The sequence below is a fragment of the Salvelinus fontinalis genome, chromosome 35 (genome assembly GCF_029448725.1).
Source record: "Salvelinus fontinalis isolate EN_2023a chromosome 35, ASM2944872v1, whole genome shotgun sequence".
NCBI classification, from domain to species: domain Eukaryota; kingdom Metazoa; phylum Chordata; class Actinopteri; order Salmoniformes; family Salmonidae; genus Salvelinus; species Salvelinus fontinalis.
Genome location: NC_074699.1, coordinates 6,787,732 through 6,807,933, shown reverse-complemented (window position 1 = coordinate 6,807,933; position 20,202 = coordinate 6,787,732). Strand labels below are relative to the sequence as shown.

General features: G+C 42.9%; 1 pseudogene; it reads left to right on the top strand.

Moving 5' to 3' along the window:
- The first annotated feature begins 938 nt into the window (after nucleotides 1–938).
- Nucleotides 939–17,376, top strand: LOC129834112 (cytoskeleton-associated protein 5-A-like; annotated as a pseudogene).
- Nucleotides 17,377–20,202: the final 2,826 nt, after the last annotated feature.

Here is a 20,202-nt window from a genome sequence, read left to right as displayed (position 1 = left end):
CATAAACAATTAAAGCATTGGAGCATGGAGTTTGTGTTGCAGAGATGCACTTGGAAAGTAAAGGAAGAAATACATAAGATGGGTTGAATAAATATATTATATTTTAAACATGTATTTTTTAAACCAATAAATAATTTCATATGAAAACAAAACAAACAATTAAATCTCAACCTCCATCCCTATATTGTCACAAAAATCACAATAAAAATCCAGCTCCACCGCACCTCTAGATCCCACTGCACACACCTGCAGTGGAACCAGTGCTGGCAGAGGTCACATAACACCCATGGCACCTCGGACCTACACTCCTGCGGGGAGCTTGCAAGTGGATCATGCTCCAGGCAGTGAGCACAGCAGGTGATGTCTTCTTTTATTTGGGGGAAAAAAAGAAAAAAAAAACATCAAATTGATTAACGAGGTTTTGCAAAATGTAGAAGTACTACAGCAACAATAATAATTGATTCAACAGAGAGAGAAAAACAAAGATATGAAGTACCTGAGAGGGGTGGCGTGACAGAGTGGCCAGTGGAGCTTTTCTCTTAATTTTCTGTGCTGCAGTTATGAAGAGAAAAAGTAGTGTGAGACAGAACATGTTACATGAAAACCCTTTTCAACTTTTTTACATCAATACCTCTGAAGGAAGCTTCAGAAGTTTTGGAGGAGGTGGACATGCCTTGAGGGCTGGTGCTATGGACTGTAGATATGTAAAGAAAGAAAAAAAGTTTAAACATTGCAGTTTTATAAAACAAATAATTGTATTTTTTTGTAATTTCACCTGTTTACCTGTGTAGGTGGCTGTATTCAAATTGCAGGGGAAAGGGACACCAGACGAGGCTGCTATGGTGGTGTGACCAGGGAAGACGGAGGAGGCAGCTGGTCCAGAGGAGGCCGCGTTGGTGGTGACAGACAGGGGGGGTGCATCGTGGTGCAGCATCGTGATGTGCATCGTGGTAGTGGTGGTGGACGAAGCCACCGGCGATGGCTTGGAGGAGCTGGTGTTTGTAATGGTGGAGTTGAGGGGCCGGCGATGGTGTGGCCGGGAGAGTAGGCACGTGGCCGTCTTCTGTAGCTAGGGGCTCCTACAGGTGTTGTGCACTGGGTTAGGCACTGGCAGTGGTGATGCAGCTGTCAGGAGTTGTTCCAGTGGGAGGTCCAGCAGAGGTGGTGGTCTCATCCATGGCAGCCCTCTCCTGTGCCCTCTGTGTTCTGAGGGCCGCCCGACGCTCTTTCTCCTCTGCCTCTGCCTTCTCCTTCTCACGCCTCTCATGCCACTGCCGCGTGTATTCTTCCCCGGTGAGGCATTTGGCAACCACAGGGAGTCTTCTGTATCGGCCTAGCCGATACTTCAGGACAGTAAGGATGTGCCCCAGGTCCTTCACTATCAATCCCCCCCCCCCCCTCTATTTGGGGGTGCTCTTCGAGAGTTAGGGCTGGGACTGGAGCAGGGACTGGGACTGGAGCAGGGGCTGAGGGTCCTCCTGTGGTCGCTTGAGAGGAGGTGCTGATGGATGGCACAGTGCTGCTGGTTCCAGGAGAGGCGGTAGTGGGACCCGGTAGGGACCAAGACGGCATTAAATGGGACACTTCAATGGCTGAAGGGTCAAAAGGGAAGAGACCACACTTCTTTAACCCTTCCACCACAGTGCATGTCCTTGCGGCACTGGTACGGGTAGTGGAATACTCTGGCAAATTCTGATTTGCTTACAATGTAGGAGTGGTCAAAATGTTTGAGGTCTCCAGCTAATTTGGAGTGTGTTGGAAGACAAGGAAATATAAGAATGATTGTATTAAACCTCCAATGTCTTGACAGATTGGATGCCCCATTGAGTTTTATATCCAGGATCACCTCTGCATGATCAGTAATGACTATGCTTCCTATCCTAGTAGATAAAACAGACTGCAAAGATGTCTTGGGCATAAAAAAGTAATCTATTCTAGTATGACATCCATGAGGTGCAGAGAAAAAAGTGAACTCTGTTGGAGGGATGAAATGTTCTCCAAACATCAGCATACCCAAGATCATCAAAAATAGCTTTAAGTGACTTAGCTTGAGGAGAGAGTGAAGCTATATCGCTGGGAAACTTGTCAATAAGGGGGTTCAACAAACAATTAAACTCTCCTCCAACCACTGCAGTGTCTGAGTTTAATTCTGAAAAGTCTAGAAATACCTTAGTGAGGAAATCAGGGGGGTGGGCAGGGGGGAGGTAAATATTTATTATGGAAATGTTCTGCACTTGTAAAGAACTATTCATTATAACAAAACGACCAAATTTATCTTTCACACAATTCAATACCTTAAGTGGTAGGTTCTTTTTCACAAGAATTGCTACACCTTTACTTCTAGATGTAAATGATGAGAAAAACACTTGACCAAATCCCCCCTTGTTGCATCTTCAGATGCTCCTTATCATCCAAATGAGTTTCTTGCAACAGAGCCATATCAATATATATATATTTTTTTTAAAGACAGTACCTTCTTCCTTTTAATGGGGTTATGGCTCCCTCTAATGTTCCATGTACATACACGCAGTCTGTTACCTGCCATTGTACTTTGACCAACCAATATCCAGACTGAATCCCTACTGTAAAGATGGGGTGGTACCTTTCCCATGTGTTGAACTCTCAATCTCACTGAGCATAACCAAACGATATGAACCCTGAACTCGAACTATACTAAACCCAAAAATGAAACATGTAAAGATCCAAAAGGGGGTTTTCCCACTAGCTAACATGCAACTAGCTAACATGCAGGGGATTTCCACTCTCCAATGTAGACTCTTAAGTCCACATTGCCACTCAATAGCCTCATCCTTTATATATATATGGAAATGAAAATCAATAGAAGAAGATTGAGGCTCTTCCACCTTAAACCAAGCCTGGGCACCAATATAGATTCACACATATCTCAGTTACTTTAACAAGACAAATAATAAAGATACGCATATTACTGAACAGGAGCACGTGAGAACTCACACCACTGATCCATGATCAGATTCAAATCAAATAAAAAAGTTATCCAATGCTGCGGAGGTGCAGCTTACAGTTATTTACACGAGAGAGTCAATAAACGCAGCTGCCTCTTCAGGTGTGGAGAGTTTCTTAGGCGATCCGTTGACCATAATCTTCAATGTGGCTGGGTACAGCAGTGCGTAGCCCATCTTCATTCTCTTGAGCATTCACCTCATCAAACGCTTTGCGTCGTACAAATATTACATGTAACAAAAAAATGAAATGAAATAGGAAACAATTAAATATGTGAAATTGAATTAAACAATAATGTATATTGATGCTAATATTATGTACAATATTCAGTTATGTTTCCATATGATAACAATAGCCTAATACATTCAATATGCCATAAACTAATGTTTTTTTAACAGTTTTACTCAATTCATTCTAATTAAGTTAATAATTATGACACACCCCTCACTATTGTCATCGGTTGCACTAATTGCACTGTTTGTCAAAATAACCTGGTTCAAGCATTCATGACATTCCCCTGAAGAAGGCACAGTGATGCCGAAACATTGGTGATTTACCCAATAAATTACTGAGAGTTTATATTTGGAGTGTGCGACTCTATTTTTATTGCTAAGCCGTATAAGTAACGTACAATCTCTGTGAAAACATGTGAAGTGGAATCACCGGATCACAACATCTGAGAAGTCTGTATCTGAAGTTGATAGTATTAGGGAAGCTGAAGAAGACCCCCACACAGAAACACCTCCCCTTTTTTTGGAGAAACTAACAGAAGCTAAAACAAATATTAAAAGACATAGACCTTTTGTTGCTTAAGCTCCAGAAAAAGGTCACAAAGTGGTTCAAACAAGTGTTGCTCAAGATGTTAGGCAACTATTAAATCATTTCAGTGAGCATTATCGATATCTCTGTTTGGATGACAAGACAGAAGGGCAGAAACAACTTCATATGCTTTTGGAAGAAAATATTTTCGACTCGTGTTTTGATGACATTAGTAGTGACTACAAATTCTGTCAGCACCGCGTAAATGAGTTTGGACTCGTAGAGCCAATTGAGTATCTTCTTGGACACAATTCACATGGAAAGAATGAATATTTTCAATATATTCCCATCACGCAAGTTCTTCACACCATACTCACAATAACAGATGTGAGGCGTTGTAACGATACTCTAAATCCTCCTCCTCCTCAGACGAGGAGAGGAGAGAGGGATCTGAAGACCAATATGCAGCGAGGTATGATGACATGATTTATTGATTTAAACAAGACACGACATAGACAGAAAACGAACTATACTTGAATAACTACAAAACAACAAACGACGTAGACGCACCTGAACATAAGAACTTACGTATAACGAAGAACGCATGAAAACAGGAACAGACTACATAAACCGAACAAACAAAACCGAAACAGTCCCATGTGGCGTAACATCACACAGACACAGGAGACAATCACCCACAAACAAACAGTGAGAATGCCCTACCTAAATATGACTCTTGATTAGAGGAAAACGCAAACCACCTGCCTCTAATCAAGAGCCATACCAGGCAAACCAAAAACAACATAGAAACAGATAACATAGACTGCCCACCCAAAACTAACGCCCTGACCATAAACACATAAAAACTAACATAAATAGGTCAGGACTGTTACAGTACCCCCCCCTCAAGGTGCGAACGCCGGGCGCACCAGCACAAAGTCCAGGGGAGGGTCCGGGTGGGCAGTTGACCACGGTGGTGGTTCCGGCTCAGGACGCTGTCCCCACACCACCATAGTCACTCCCCTCTTCTGTCTACCCCCTCCACTGACCACCCTAAAACTACTTTCCCCAAAATAAACAGCCAGCACCGGGACAAGGGGCAGCACCGGGACAAGGGGTAGCACCGGGACAAGGGGCAGCACCGGAACAAGGGGCAGCACCAGGATAAGGACCAGCACCGGAATAAGGGGCAGCACCGGGACAAGGGGCAGCACCGGGACAAGGGGCAGCACCGGGACAAGGGGCAGCACCGGGACAAGGGGCAGCACCGGGACAAGGGGCAGCACCGGGACAAGGGGCAGCACCGGGACAAGGGGCAGGTCCCGGCTGATAAACTCTGGCAGATCCTGGCTGGCTGGCTCTGGCGGATCCTGGCTGGACGGCTCTGAAGGCTGGTCCTGGCTGGACGGCTCTGAAGGCTGATCCGGTCTGACGGAAGGCTCTGGCTGATCCGGTCTGGCGGAAGGCTCTGGCTGATCCGGTCTGGCGGAAGGCTCTGGCTGATCCGGTCTGGCGGAAGGCTCTGGCGGCTCCGGTCTGGCGGAAGGCTCTGGCGGCTCCTGTCTGGCTGACGGCTCTGTAGGCTCTTGGCAGACGGGCGGCTTTGCAGGCTCATGGCAGACGGGCAGCTTTGCAGGCTCATGGCAGACGGGCAGTTCAGGCGCCGCTGGGCAGACGGGCAGTTCAGGCGCCGCTGGGCAGACGGGCAGTTCAGGCGCCGCTGGGCAGACGGGCAGTTCAGGCGCCGCTGGGCAGACGGGCAGTTCAGGCGCCGCTGGGCAGACGGGCAGTTCAGGCGCCGCTGGGCAGACGGGCAGTTCAGGCGCCGCTGGGCAGACGGGCAGTTCAGGCACCGCTGGGCAGATGGGCACACCTGTAGGGAGGAGACGGAGAGACAGCCTGGTGCGTGGGGCTGCCACAGGACCCACCAGACTGGAGAGACCTACAGGAGGCTTGATGTTAAAAGGCACCTGAAGGACCGGGCTGTGGGGGAGCACTGGAGCTCTGGTGCGCAGCCTTGGCACCACTCCCCCAGGCTGGCATACTACTTCAGCCCGTACCCTCCAGAGTGCAGGCACAGGTTGAACCGGGCTGTGGATGAGCACTGGAGATCTAGTGCCTACTACGCGCACTTCTCCCTTAGGCTCCACTCCCACATTTGCCCGGTACGAGCGGAGCGTAGGCATAGGACGCACTGCACCCTCCCAGCGCCCCGGAGACACAGCACGCAGAGCCGGCGCAGGATACCCTGGACCGAAACTGCGTACCGGAGACCAGACGCGCTGAGCAGGCACAATACGCCCCGGCTGGATGCCCACACTCACTTGACACTTTCGGGGGGCTGCCCTATAGCGCACCAGGCTATGGGCACGCACTGGCGACACCGTGCGCTTAACCGCATAACACGGTGCCTGACCAGTGACGCGTTGCTTATAATAAGCACGAGGAGTGCGCTCAGGTCTGCTACCTGGCTTAGCCACACTCCTCTCTAGCCCCCCCCCAAAAAAATTCTGGGGTTGCCTCTCGTACCTGTCCCGCTGCCGTGCTGCCTCCTCATATCGCCGCCGCTCAGCTTTCGCTTCCTCCAGCTCAGCTTTGGGGCGGCGATACTCCCCAGCCTGTGCCCAGGGTCCTTCTCCATTCAACTCTTCCTCCCAAGTCCACAAGTCCTGGGATTTCTGTGGTTGCTTTCGCTGCCCTTTTCCCCGCTGCTTGGTTCTGGTAATTTGGTGGGTGGTTCTGTAACGATACTCTAAATCCTCCTCCTCCTCAGACGAGGAGAGGAGAGAGGGATCTGAAGACCAATATGCAGCGAGGTATGATGACATGATTTATTGATTTAAACAAGACACGACATAGACAGAAAACGAACTATACTTGAATAACTACAAAACAACAAACGACGTAGACGCACCTGAACATAAGAACTTACGTATAACGAAGAACGCATGAAAACAGGAACAGACTACATAAACCGAACAAACAAAACCGAAACAGTCCCATGTGGCGTAACATCACACAGACACAGGAGACAATCACCCACAAACAAACAGTGAGAATGCCCTACCTAAATATGACTCTTGATTAGAGGAAAACGCAAACCACCTGCCTCTAATCAAGAGCCATACCAGGCAAACCAAAAACAACATAGAAACAGATAACATAGACTGCCCACCCAAAACTAACGCCCTGACCATAAACACATAAAAACTAACATAAATAGGTCAGGACTGTTACAGGCGTTCTGTTCTGAAGGATACAAGGGCATCTACGGGGGACATTCTAACTGACTTCCATGACAGACACGTTTTTCAGTCCTTCAGGGAGAAACAGATACAAGTACAGTCATACACGGATGGATTTGAGGTTTTGAACATCTTGGGCTCCAAGAAATTGAACCACATAATATTTAGTTTTTTATTTTGTTCTTGTAAATCTTCCCCCAAAGTATAGGTCACAACTACATTTATGTTGCCATTCCTGTAAGGAATAAGTTTGTTCAGAAACATGGATATGAATCTATTCGGAGACCACTAATATGTGCCTTGTAAATACTTCAAGTTGAAGGAGTGACTGTCACAATGTTGACAACGAACAGGCACTTGTATCTGTCACATTGGACAACTTTTCTGCTCACTTTCTAGCTGGATTCTACACTGGCTTCAGCAATGGAAGAATTGGCAGGTACCGTCTATGCCACCATGAGGACCTAACAACCCACATAGATTAAGATTCATGTGTGTGGCATACAGCTGCCCTTCACAAGTATCACTTGGACCACCCAGATCGAAAAACGTTCCATGGTGTGAGGGGACCCTGTCCTTTTTAAAGAATTACCACACTTTGTGGTTTCTGACATGTCCCCCCCCCGGATGTTACGCATTATGTTTTGGAGCGGGGCTAGCTCCGCCAAGTAAGGGACGTGATTCTTCCTGTGTTCCCCTTACACTACTCGTTCTCTCTCTGGGCTGTTATGCCAGGCCACTGAAAGCCACTTTTGTCAGCAGCTGTCCCTGCCGTCTGTATTCCCCTCATTTAGCACCGGAGGCGGGGCCATCGGTGACCTCACCAAGCAGCGTCTCAGACCGGGCGCGATCCAGGATGGGGAGCTGTGCGGATCTAGATATCATCATATAGAGATGTATTTTATTTTGTGGGGATATGGTTCTTGTCGGACCCTAGAAATCGAGAACCTGTCCCCACCCTTTCTGTGTTGTCATGTTGTCTTGTCTGTCTTTACCCCTCCCTATTGTGTCCCATAGCAGTAAAGCGTAATTTAGAGAGGTTGGCAGAGTAGGGCAGGGCCAAGGGTCGGGTCCCATATTGTGTGCAGCACCAGTGCGTGATTGTAGTGCCTTTCAAAATCAAATTAAATCAAATTGTATTGGCACATACACATGGTTAGCAGATTTTATTTCGAGTGCTTCTAGTTCCGACATCGCAGCAATATCTAACAAGTAATCGAACAATTCCACAACAATTACCTAATACACACAAATCTAAGTAAAGGAATAGAAATAATAATATATACATAAATATATGGATGAGCAATGACCTAGTGGCATAGGCAAGATGCAATAGATGGTATAAAAGCTGAAGAACATACTCCCATCCGGGTATTTTCCGCAGTTGCTGGAGTTGTAGGCAAACTCATGGAAAACGCCGCACACTGCTGCTCATGCTCCCAGGTGATAATTATTTACAATGTTTCGACCCTTAGGTCTTCCCAGGTGGGGGCAGTACTCAGTGACATCCGTTCCTGAAACAGGAGGTAAAGAATGTATAACATAGTTTCACAATGTTAACTTTCAATGTATCACAATATATGATCATACACAGAGAATGTGATCAATATTTATAGTAATATACATACACATAAAATATTCAATTAGGATAAAAAAAGTCAAAACTCATCGTTAAGTCCAAGAGGACACAGTGTGTTCAGCCTGTGGATCCAGAAAGATTCCCTTTGAAGAAGCACCTGCTCTTGGTTCGATCAATCCCTCTTTTTGTGACCTGATGGTGCGAGATTCTTAATAAATACTCTTTTGATTCCACACATGGAGCAAGACACGGTAATAAACCTGTCCAACAGGTCTATATCTGATACACATTCATCTATCAGTTGTCCCAAAATCACAGGCCAATGACTTCGATACAGTTACAGACTTTCAAAAGTTGTCTACGCAGTTTGAGATTGACTGAGATTTTTGGTAATGGGGTTGCTCCCTATGCACCTGCCTAAGTTAATATATTGAATAATATTAGAAGCCAGACAGGAAACAGTATTTCCCATTGATATCCTGAATGACAATGAACTTGACTCTCACCCTGAGGACATGACAAGGGAAAATAGATATTTCAAGAGCAAAAGCAAATTTTTACCACCCCCCAAAAAAACCTTTGAAAACATATTGCCGCCTAGTTGAGAAAGATGTACAGTTGAAGTCGGAAGCTTACATACACCTTAGCCAAATACACTTAAACTCAGTTTTTCACAATTCCTGACATTTAATCCCAGTAAAAATTCCCTGTCATAGGTCAGTTAGGATCACCACTTTATTTTAAGAATGTGAAATGTCAGAATAATAGTAGAGAGAATGATTTATTTCAGCTTTTATTTCTTTCATCACATTCCCAGAGGGTCAGAAGTTACACTCAATTAGTATTTTGTAGCATTGCCTTCAAATTGTTTAACCTGTTTGGGCTGCAAGCTGAATATTGAAAAAACTGGAAAATGTGTGCACATTTTCAAACGGCCTCCTAAGAAACTTTTTATTTTCCAATATGCATATATTTACTACTGTTGGATAGATAACAGTCTATAGTTTCTAAAAAGGTTTGAATTGTTTCTCTAAGTCGAACAGAAATATTTTTACAGCCATTTTCCCAGCCGAATTGAGATTTTCAAAATGCGATGTGTCTCTTTAAGACCTTCTCTATAAAAGGCCCTTTGACTTAGGACCATAGGGACACTTCACACGCCTTCCTCAGGCTGTAATGCGGAAGTGAGAATTGAAAGGAGTCGAATATCTCGTCCATGGACTGAATAACACACCTTCTTGTGAGACCTGCGCAGTTAAAAAAAATTTCCGGGCATGAAGGATAATTTGGTCTCGGCTTCTGGAACAAGTTAGATAACGGTGAATAGGATGTCTGACTACGATATTATTTGATACATGTCACAAAATCATCCTAAAGTATGTTTTTTCAATATACTTTAATTATATTATTGCAATTTATTCTGGACTTTAGATGTGATACGACGGAAGAGTTTTTTGAAGAAACGCTGTGTAGCGCCGCAATGCTATTGTGCTAGCTAACCAAAGAGGGAAATAATTCGTTCTGGAACCCAACTAAAGACTCTACTGGACATTGGACCCCGTTACAACATTCTGATGGAATACCAAGAAAGATAAGACCCAATTTGGGATGCTTTTTCATATATCTGTCGAACTGTTGTATGCTAACTGTGCTAACTGTGCTAGGCTAGCGCTTGACTAGAATCAATGCTGCCTTATGCTAGCTTATGTTGTTAGCTAATATAACGATATATTGTGTTTTCGCTGTAAAACACTTCAAAAATCGGAAATGTTGGCTTTATTCACACGATATCTGTCTTTCATTAGTTATCCACCATATGTTTTTCTGAAATGTTTTATGAGGTGTAATTAGTAGCCGACGTTGGTGTATGTATTTTCTCTGGCTACTCCCGTCTGGATTCAGACTCTAGCTATGTGTTAGCATTTTTGGGTAGCATCAATGTAAAACTGATTTATAGCTAAAATATGCACTTTTTATGAACAAAACATAGATTTATTGTGTAACATGTTATATGACTGTCATCTGAGGTAGTTTTTTCTGGGCTCTTTAGGTTGGTTTTAGTTTATTTCGGTTGGCTTGTGCATGCTACTTCAATCATAATTCATACTTCATAATCATATCCATACGTGTCTGTCCACTTTTGTATTTGGTGGTGAGCTAACATAAATATATGTGGTGTTTTCATGTAAAACATTTAAAAAATCGGACATGTTGGCTGGATTGACAAGATGTTTATCTTTCAAATGCTGTATTGGACTTGTTAATGTGTAAAAGTTAAATATTTTTAAAAAATAGATTTTGAATTTCGCGCCCTGCAGCTGTTGTCATTTTCGTCCGATTTCGGGCTTGCAGCCCAAACAGGTTAACTTGGGTCAAACATTTCAGGTAGCCTTTCATACGCTTCCCACAGTAAATTGGGTGAATGTTGTCCCATTCCTCCTGACAGAGCTGGTGTAACTGAATCAGGTTTGTAGGCCGCCCTGCTTGCACACACTTTTCAGTTCTGCCCACAAATTCTCTATGGGATTAAGGTCAGGGATTTGTGATGGCCACCCCAATACCTTGACTTTGTTGTCCTTAAGCCATTTTGCCACAACTTTGGAAGTTTGCTTGGGGTCATTGTCCATTTGGAAGACCCATTTGCGACCAAGCTTTAACTTCCTGACTCATGTCTTGTGATGTTGCTTCAATATTTCCACATAATTTTCAATTCCTCATGATGCCATCTATTTTGTTAAGTGCACCAATCCCTCCTGCAGCATAGCACCCCCACAATATGATGCTGCCACCTCCGTGCTTCACGGTTAGGATGGTGTTCTTCGGCTTGCAAGCCTCCCCCGCTTTCCTCCAAATATAACGATGGTCATTATGCCCAAATAGTTTTATTTTTGTTTCATCAGACCAGAGGACATTTCTCAAAAAAAGGATGATATTTGTCCCCATGTGCAGTTGCAAACCGTAGTCTGGCATTTTTATGGTGGTTTGGAGCAGTGGCTTCTTCCTTGCTGAGCGGCCTTTCAGGTTATGTCGATATACGACTCGTTTTACGGTGGATACAGATACTTTTGTACCTGTCTCCTCCAGCATCTTCACAAGGTCCTTTGCTGTTGTTCTGGGATTGATTTGCACTTTTCGCACAAGTATGTTCATCTTTAGGAGACAGAACGTGTCTCCTTCCTGAGCGGTATGAAGGCGGCGTGGTCCCATGGTGTTTATACTTGCGTACTATTGTTTGTACAGATGAACGTGGTACCTTCAAGCATTTGGAAAATGCTCCCAAGGATGAACAAGACTTGTGGAGGTCTACAATTTTTTTCTGAGGTCTTGGCTGATTTCTTTTGATTTTCCCATGATGTCAAGCAAAGAGGTACTGAGTTTGAAGGTAGGCCTTGAAATACATCCACAGGTCCACCTCCAATTGACTCAATTGATGTAAATTATCCTATCAGAAGCTTCTAAAGCCATGACATTTTCTGGAATTTTCCAAGCTGTTTAAAGGCACAGTCAACTGAGTGTGTAAACTTCTGAACAACTGGAATTGTGATACAGTGAATTATAAGTGAAATAATCTGTCTGTAAACAATTGTTGGAAAAATGACTTGTGTCATCCACAAAGTAGATGTCCTAACCGACTTGCCAAAACTATAGTTTGTTAACAAGAAATTTCTGGAGTGATTGAAAGATGAGATTTAATGACTCAAACCTAAGTACATGGAAACTTCCAACCATAATTGTATAATTGTCTTTTTCAAACAGAACAGATAACATGCTGACCAGACCACACGTGCATGTGCGTCCGCCCGGAATCGCGCGCATGTTGTTTTTTGTCCCCCTACACAAGCAGGACACAGGTTGAAATATCTAAATTAATTCTGAACCAACTATATTATTTTTGGGACAGGTCGAAAAGCATTTAACATTTATGTCAATTTAGCTAGCTAGCTTGCTGTTGAAAGCAAATTTGACCTGGGATATGAACACTGGGTTATTATACTTGAAATGAACAAAGGTCTTCTACTCTGACAATTAATCCACAGATAAAAGGGTACCCTTTTGGTTGTGGGTAATGCACCATAAAAGCTAATTCACAAAATTAGCTAGGTTATACAGCTAACGTTACTCTTGCACCGTTCCACTTTGAACTCCTTCATTGTCCCTCCTTGCTGTCCCAGATATGGAAGGCAAGGATGAATGGGTATGAGGAGGCCCTGAAGCTCTTTCAGAGGATTGATGATGAGAGTCCAGAATGGGCCAAGTACCAGGGAACCATCAAGCAGATTGTGACTGACTCAAATGCAGTGGCCCAGTTCAAAGGACTGGAGGTTGTTCTGGATTATGTATTTGTATTTATTATGGATCCCCATTAGCTGCTGCCAAAGCAGGAGCTACTCTTCCTGGGATCCAGTAAAATTAAGGTTGTATATACAATTTCAAAACATTACAATACATTCACAGATTTCATTACACACTTTGTGCCCTCAGGCCCCTTCCCCACCACTACCACATATCGACATTACTAAATCCATGTGTAGTTAGTGCTTATGTTATCGTGTGTGTGTATGCATGTGTCTGTGCCAATGTTTGTGTTGCTTCACAGTCCCCGCTGTTCCATAAGGTTTTTTTAATCTGTTTTCTAAAATCAAATTTTACTGCTTGCATCAGTTACTTGATGTGGAATAGAGTTCCATGTAGTCATGGCTCTATGTAGTACTGTGTGCCTCCCATAGTCTGTCTGGACTTGGGGACTGGTAAGAGACCCCTTGGGGCATGTCTTGTGGGGTATACATAGGTGTCCGAGCTGTGTGCCAGTAGTTTAGACAGACAGCTCGGTGCATTCAACATGTCAATATCTCTCATAAATAAAAGTAGTGATGAAGTCAATCTCTCCTCCACATTCAGCCAGGAGAGATTGACATGCAAAGTAATAATATTAGCTCTCTGTGTACATCCAAGGGCCAGCCGTGCTGCCCTGTTCTGAGCCAATTGCAATTTTCCTAAATCCTTTTTTATGGAACCTGACCACACGACTGAACAGTAGTCAAGCTGCGACAAAACTAAGGCCTGTAGGACCTGCCTTCTTGATAGTGTTATTATTATATAAACAGACTTCTCCCCAACTTAGCTACTACTGCATCAATATGTTTTGACAATATTTAGTTGAGTTTTAGCGTTTAGTGAGTGTTTTGTTCCAAATACAATGCTTTTAGTTTTAGAAACATTTACGGCTACCCACTCTGAAACAAACTGCAGCTCTTTGTTGAGTGTTGCAGTCATTTCAGTTGCTGTAGTAGCTAACGTGTATAGTGTTGAGTCATCCGTATACATAGAAACTCTGGCTTTACTCAAAGTCAGTGGCATGTTGTTAGTAACATTTGAAAAAGCAAGGGGCCTAAACAGCGACCCTGGGGAATTCCTAATTCTAACTGGATTATATTTGATAGGCTTCCATTAAAGAACACCCTCTGTGTTCTGTTAGACAAGTAACTCTTTATCCACATTATAGCAGGGGGTGTAAAGCCATAAACCGTCTTAGGGCTAAGCTACTTTTTTCTAATTTTCCACCTGACTGACGTACCCAAAGGAAACTGCCTGTTACTCAGGTGCTGAAGCCATAATATGCAGATAATTGGTACCATTGGAAAGAAAACACTTTGAAGTTTGCATGAATTTTAAAAAAGTATAGGAGACTATAACACAATAGATGTTGTAGGAGAAAATCCAAAGAAAAACCAACCCGATAATTTTTTTGCTCTTAGAATGGAAAGTAAAGGGTCATTCTGAATTTGAGCTCCCAGGATGCAATTCCTATGGCTTCCTAATTGTGTCAGCAATCTATGTTCAAGGTTTCAGGCTTGCAACTTCCAAAATGAATAAGAAATACAAGTTTTAGTACAGGGACACAGTCTTGGAAATTTGTGTTTGGACGTGCGATGAAGATAAGACGCACCTGTTAAAATTGGTTTCCTATTGAACATACTTCTTTCTGTAAGAATTATTATAGTTTGATTACATTTTAGTGTATCCGAGGAGGTAACAAATGTATTTTGACTTGTTGAAACAAAATTAAGCGGTAGATTTTCAGATTCTATTCTCTGCATGTTGATCGAGTGGATTACGCAAATCGATGCCGCCAACTAAACAACACTACATGTTATAGCTGGGACCCTTTGGATGACAAATCAGAGGAAGATTATCAAAAAGTAAGTGAATATTGAATCGCTATTTGTGAATTTATGAAACCTTTACCGGTGGAAAAATATTTTGATGTGGGGGGCCGTCCTCATGCTTTCCCTGTAATTGCTACTATAAATTAGACAGTGCAGTTAGATTAACAAGAATTTAAGCTCTCAACCGATATAAGACACCTAAATGTTTAATATCCATAATTTTTATGATTATTTATTTGAATTGCGCACCCTCCAGTTTCACCAGAAGTTGTTCCACTAGCGGGACACCTAGCCCAAACAGGGCCATCACACATACGTTTTTCCAGCAGCAGACTACGATCAATAATGTCAAAAGCTGCGCTGAAGTCTAACAAGACAGTGAACGCACCCGTGGCTGTTAGGTAAGGGGATGAACAAGCTTTTATTTTTACCCATAAGAGAAGGAGTAAAATGTCCATTCTCGGCCCTTAGGACCAATTTTCTACTCTGAGAAGCTTTGTGGATACGGCCCTGGAAGTTTTTCCTGACCAACTAGGCCTGTGGCCTGGATGAGCTATTTCTGGTAATATGGTCAGGTAGAACTCCTGGATCCTTGAAAAATAAAATTGGTTCTATTTTTGTTTTATAACCCACTATCTATTATTGTTCTGCATGACGGTGGGTGAGGTGGTGTCAGGCTTGGTGTGTAAGGTATTCAACCAGCCAAAGGCGCGGGCCAAAGAGCTGGGATCAGACATCTGCCTCATGTACATAGAGATTGAGAAAACCAACACTGTACAGGTGGAGGTCATCAAAGGATTAGAGAACTTGAACCCCAAAGTAGTCGTCGCTTGTGTGGAGACCACTCTGGTGAGACACGGAGCTGGAGCAGTAGAGAAGGAAATGTTCTTCTCAAACATCCGAAGATTATCAAAGGTAAGCGATTCATTTTATTGCTTTTCTGACTTTCGTGACCTAGCTAACCAAGCTAATATAAGGCTAACTGTTCTAGCATTGATTGATACACTCACAAAAGCTTAGATTGCTTTCGTTGCGAAGCATATTGTCAAAATCTGACACGATAGGTGGATTAACAACAAGCTAAACTGTGTTTTGGTATATTTCACTCGTGATTGCATGATTAGAAATATTTCTAGTAATATTTTTGTATCTGATACGTTTGGGATTTTCTTCTGCCTTTCAGCACCGGAACGAGGCTGTAGTTTTCTGAACATAACGCGCAACCCAAATGGCGTTTTTTTGTTATAAAAGTCATATTTATCGAACAAAAATAACATTTATTGTGTAACTGGGAGTCTCGTGAGTGCAAACATCCGAAGATTATCAAAGGTAAGTGATTAATTTTATTGCTTTTCTGACTTTCGTGACCATGCTAATTTGGGGCTAGCTGTTGTAGCATTGATTGATACACTCACAAAAGCTTAGATTGCTTTCGTTGCAAAGCATATTTTCAAAATCTGACAGGATAGGTGGATTAACAACAAGCTAAGCTGTGTTTTGGTATATTTCACTTGTGATTGCATGATTATAAATATTTTTAGTAATATTTTTGAATTTGGCGCCCTGCAATTCAGCGGTTGTTTAGGGAAATTATCCCGCTAAAGGGATCTGTGCGCAGAGAGGTTAATGTGCTTCTCTGCCTCCACAGTGAATTTGGATCCAAGACTGTGACCCTAAAGCCCATAGTTAAAGTATTGCCAAAGAAGAGGCAGTCCAAGATGAGGCCAAACTGCTGACTGTGGAGGTCTACAAGTCGATCAGGGATTCACTATGACCCCCTCTTCAAAACATCAACTCTGTACAGGTGAGAGTTAAGGGTCAATCCAAAACATGGTATTTCATTATTACCTGAATGCAAAGAGCGTACCAGCGTTGTAAAGTCTTCCACTAAGATGTCTTTGAACAGTATTTTGGATAGAATCTCCCAGGACATATTTGCTGTAGGGCAGGGTTTCTCAAACTCAGTCCTGGGGCCCCAGTTTTAGTTTTGGAACCTGGTTGCATGTTTTGGTTTTGCCCTAGAACTACACAGCTAATTCAAATAATCAAAGCTTGGTGGATCAGCTGTGTTAGTTATAGATTGTCATTCTCATTGAAAGGAAGTCTAAGAAACAGTGAATCTGTTCTGTGTGCTATTTCTGTTTCCCATTCTTAATAAAACTGATCAGTGCATGTTCAAGTATGTCTTGGAGCTTTTCTGTCTCATGACTACACATGAGCATCACAATGGGTCAGATCAGCTTGGCAATGGCTGGCATTCACCAGACCCTCTCCCACTCACAAATGAGGGAAGGAGGGAATGGTGGGTTTTTGACACCTTGCACAGTAACTAGCCATGCCCAGAGTGAGGTCAGAAGAGCATGTCAGTGTGATGGAAATGCCCTTTTCGACCAGAGTGCAACACGAGGTGAAGAAGATAAATTCACCAGCCTAGACCCGAACATTGCCAGGCTGCAGCTGTGTGTGAAACAAGGTTCAAACTCTGACTATCCATAAGAGCTATGAACAAGCTCTGAACAAAGTCACCACTGGTAACCGGACAACTAAGAAGAAGGACATTGCGACCTATGGTGGACAATCAGAAATATGGCCCACAGTAAAGGCTCACCAAACCTACATTCTAGCGAAGGAGGGCTTGGTCTGACAGAGAAACGCGAACGGCATTCAACACCTAAATACATGCATTACTTCTTATTGCAAACAGCGGTGGTTTGTTTGCAAGGTATATGATACATTTGAGAAGAGTTATAGAATGTATCCACGATAAATGTCCCTTTTTTTCTATCTCTCCCTTTTCCCCCACCCCCTCTTCAAATGTGTAACAAGCCATCATATCAAGCCAGTCCACTAGGGATCTTTGTGTCATGTAAGTGTGTATGTGTATTCTGTGTTAATATTTAGTTGGCTAGTAAATAAATAATTAAACCAATTTGTGTAGTCCTGAATAATGCTCAAGGCTGGGGTTCTTGCGGATCCAAGAAGGTTATGACTGTTCAGAATGAGAATTGATATGAGGTAATGATTAATAAGTGACTGTTATTGATATATAACTTATATCTAGTTTAATTTGGGAGATGGTAACTCGTTAACCTGTTTGGGGTGCAAGCCCGACCTCGGACCGAAAATGACACCCCTGCAGAGCGCGAAATTCAAAATCTATTTTTTTAAAATATTTAACTTTTACACATTAACAAGTCCAATACAGCATTTGAAAGATAAACATCTTGTCAATCCAGCCAACATGTCCGATTTTTTAAATGTTTTACAGAGAAAACACCACATATATTTATGTTAGCTCACCACCAAATACAAAAGTGGACAGACACGTATGAATTATGATTATGAAGTATGAATTATGATTGAAGTAGCATGCACAACCAACCGAAATAAACTAAAACCAACCTAAAGAGCCCAGAAAAAACGACCTCAGATGACAGTCATATAACATGTTACACAATAAATCTATGTTTTGTTCATAAAAAGTGCATATTTTAGCTATAAATCTGTTTTACATTGATGCTACCCAAAAATGCTAATACATAGCTACAGTCTGAATCCAGCCGGGAGTAGCCAGAGAAAATACATACACCAACGTCGGCTACTAATTACACCTCATAAAACATTTCAGAAAAACATATGGTGGATAACTAATGAAAGACAGATATCTTGTGAATACAGACAACATTTCCGATTTTTGAAGTGTTTTACAGCGAAAACACAATATATCGTTATATTAGCTAACATCATAAGCTAGCATAAGGCAGCATTGATTCTAGTCAAGCGCTAGCCTAGCATAGTTAGCAGAGTTAGCATTCAACAGTTCGACATATATATGAAAAAGCATCCCAAATTGGGTCTTATCTTTCTTGGTACTCCATCAGAATGTTGTAACGGGGTCCAATGTCCAGTAGAGTCTTTAGTTGGGTTCCAGAACGAATTATTTCCCTCTTTGGTTAGCTAGCACGGTAGCATTGCTGCGCCAGAAAGCGTTTCTTCAAAAAATTCTTCCGTCGTTTCACATCTAAAGTCCAGAATAAATTGCAATAATATAATTAAAGTATATTGAAAAAACATACTTTAGGATGATTTTGTGACATGTAGCAAATAATATCGTAGTCAGGCATCATATTCAACGTTATCTACCTTGTTCCAGAAGCCGAGATCAAATTATCCTTCGCGCCCGGATTTTTATTTTAACTGCGCAGGTCTCACAAGAAGTTCTGTTATTCAGTCCAGGGACGAGATATTCGACTCCTTTCAATTCTCACTTCCGCATTACAGTCTGACGTACGCCTCTGACGTGTTTATATGGTCCCAAGTCAAATGGCCTTTTATAGAGAAGGTCTTAAAGAGACACATCGCATTTTGGGAAACTCAATTCGGCTGGGAAAATGGCTGTAAAAATATTTCTGTTCGACTTAGAGAAACAATTCAAACCTTTTTAGAAACTACAGACTGTTATCTATCCAACAGTAGTAAATATATGCATATTGGAAAATAAAAAGTTTCTTAGGAGGCCGTTTGAAAATGTGCACACATTTTCCAGTTTTTTCAATATTCAGCGTGCAGCCCAAACAGGTTAAACAACTTCTTACGTGGTGCCCCAAATCCTAATAAGTTAATTGTTACATGATTAATTTAATCAAGTAACAATTAAACATAGTATTGGATTAAATACACTTCTCAAAAAAATAAAGGAAGTCTTATTAAATACTTTTTTTCTTTACATAGTTGAATGTGCTGACAACAAAATCACACAAATTATCAATGGAAATTAAATTTATCAACCCATGGAGGTCTGGATTTGGAGTCAGACTAAAGTGGAAAACCACACTACAGGCTGATCCAACTTTGATGTAATGTCCTTAAAACAAGTCAAAATGAGGCTCAGTAGTGTGTGTGGCCTCCACGTGCCTGTATGACCTCCCTACAACGCCTGGGCATGCTCCTGATGAGGTGGCGGATGGTCTCCTGAGGACGTCGATGACCTGTGGACGTCGGGCCCTCATACCACCCTCATGGAGTCTGTTTCTGACCGTTTGAGCAGACACATGCACATTTGTGGCCTGCTGGAGGTCATTTTGCAGGGCTCTGGCAGTGCTCCTCCTGCTCCTCCTTGCACAAAGGCAGAGGTAGCGGTCCTGCTGCTGGGTTGTTGCCCTCCTACGGCCTCCTCCACGTCTCCTGATGTACTGGCCTGTCACCTGGTAGCGCCTCCATGCTCTGGACACTACGCTGACAGACACAGCAAACCTTCTTGCCACAGCTCGCATTGATGTGCCATCCTGGATGAGCTGCACTACCTGAGACACTTGTGTGGGTTGTAGACTCCGTCTCATGAAAGCACCGCCAGCATTCAAAAGTGACCAAAACATCAGCCAGGAAGCATAGGAACTGAGAAGTGGTCTGTGGTCACCACCTGCAGAACCACTCCTTTATTGGGGGTGTCTTGCTAATTGCCTATAATTTC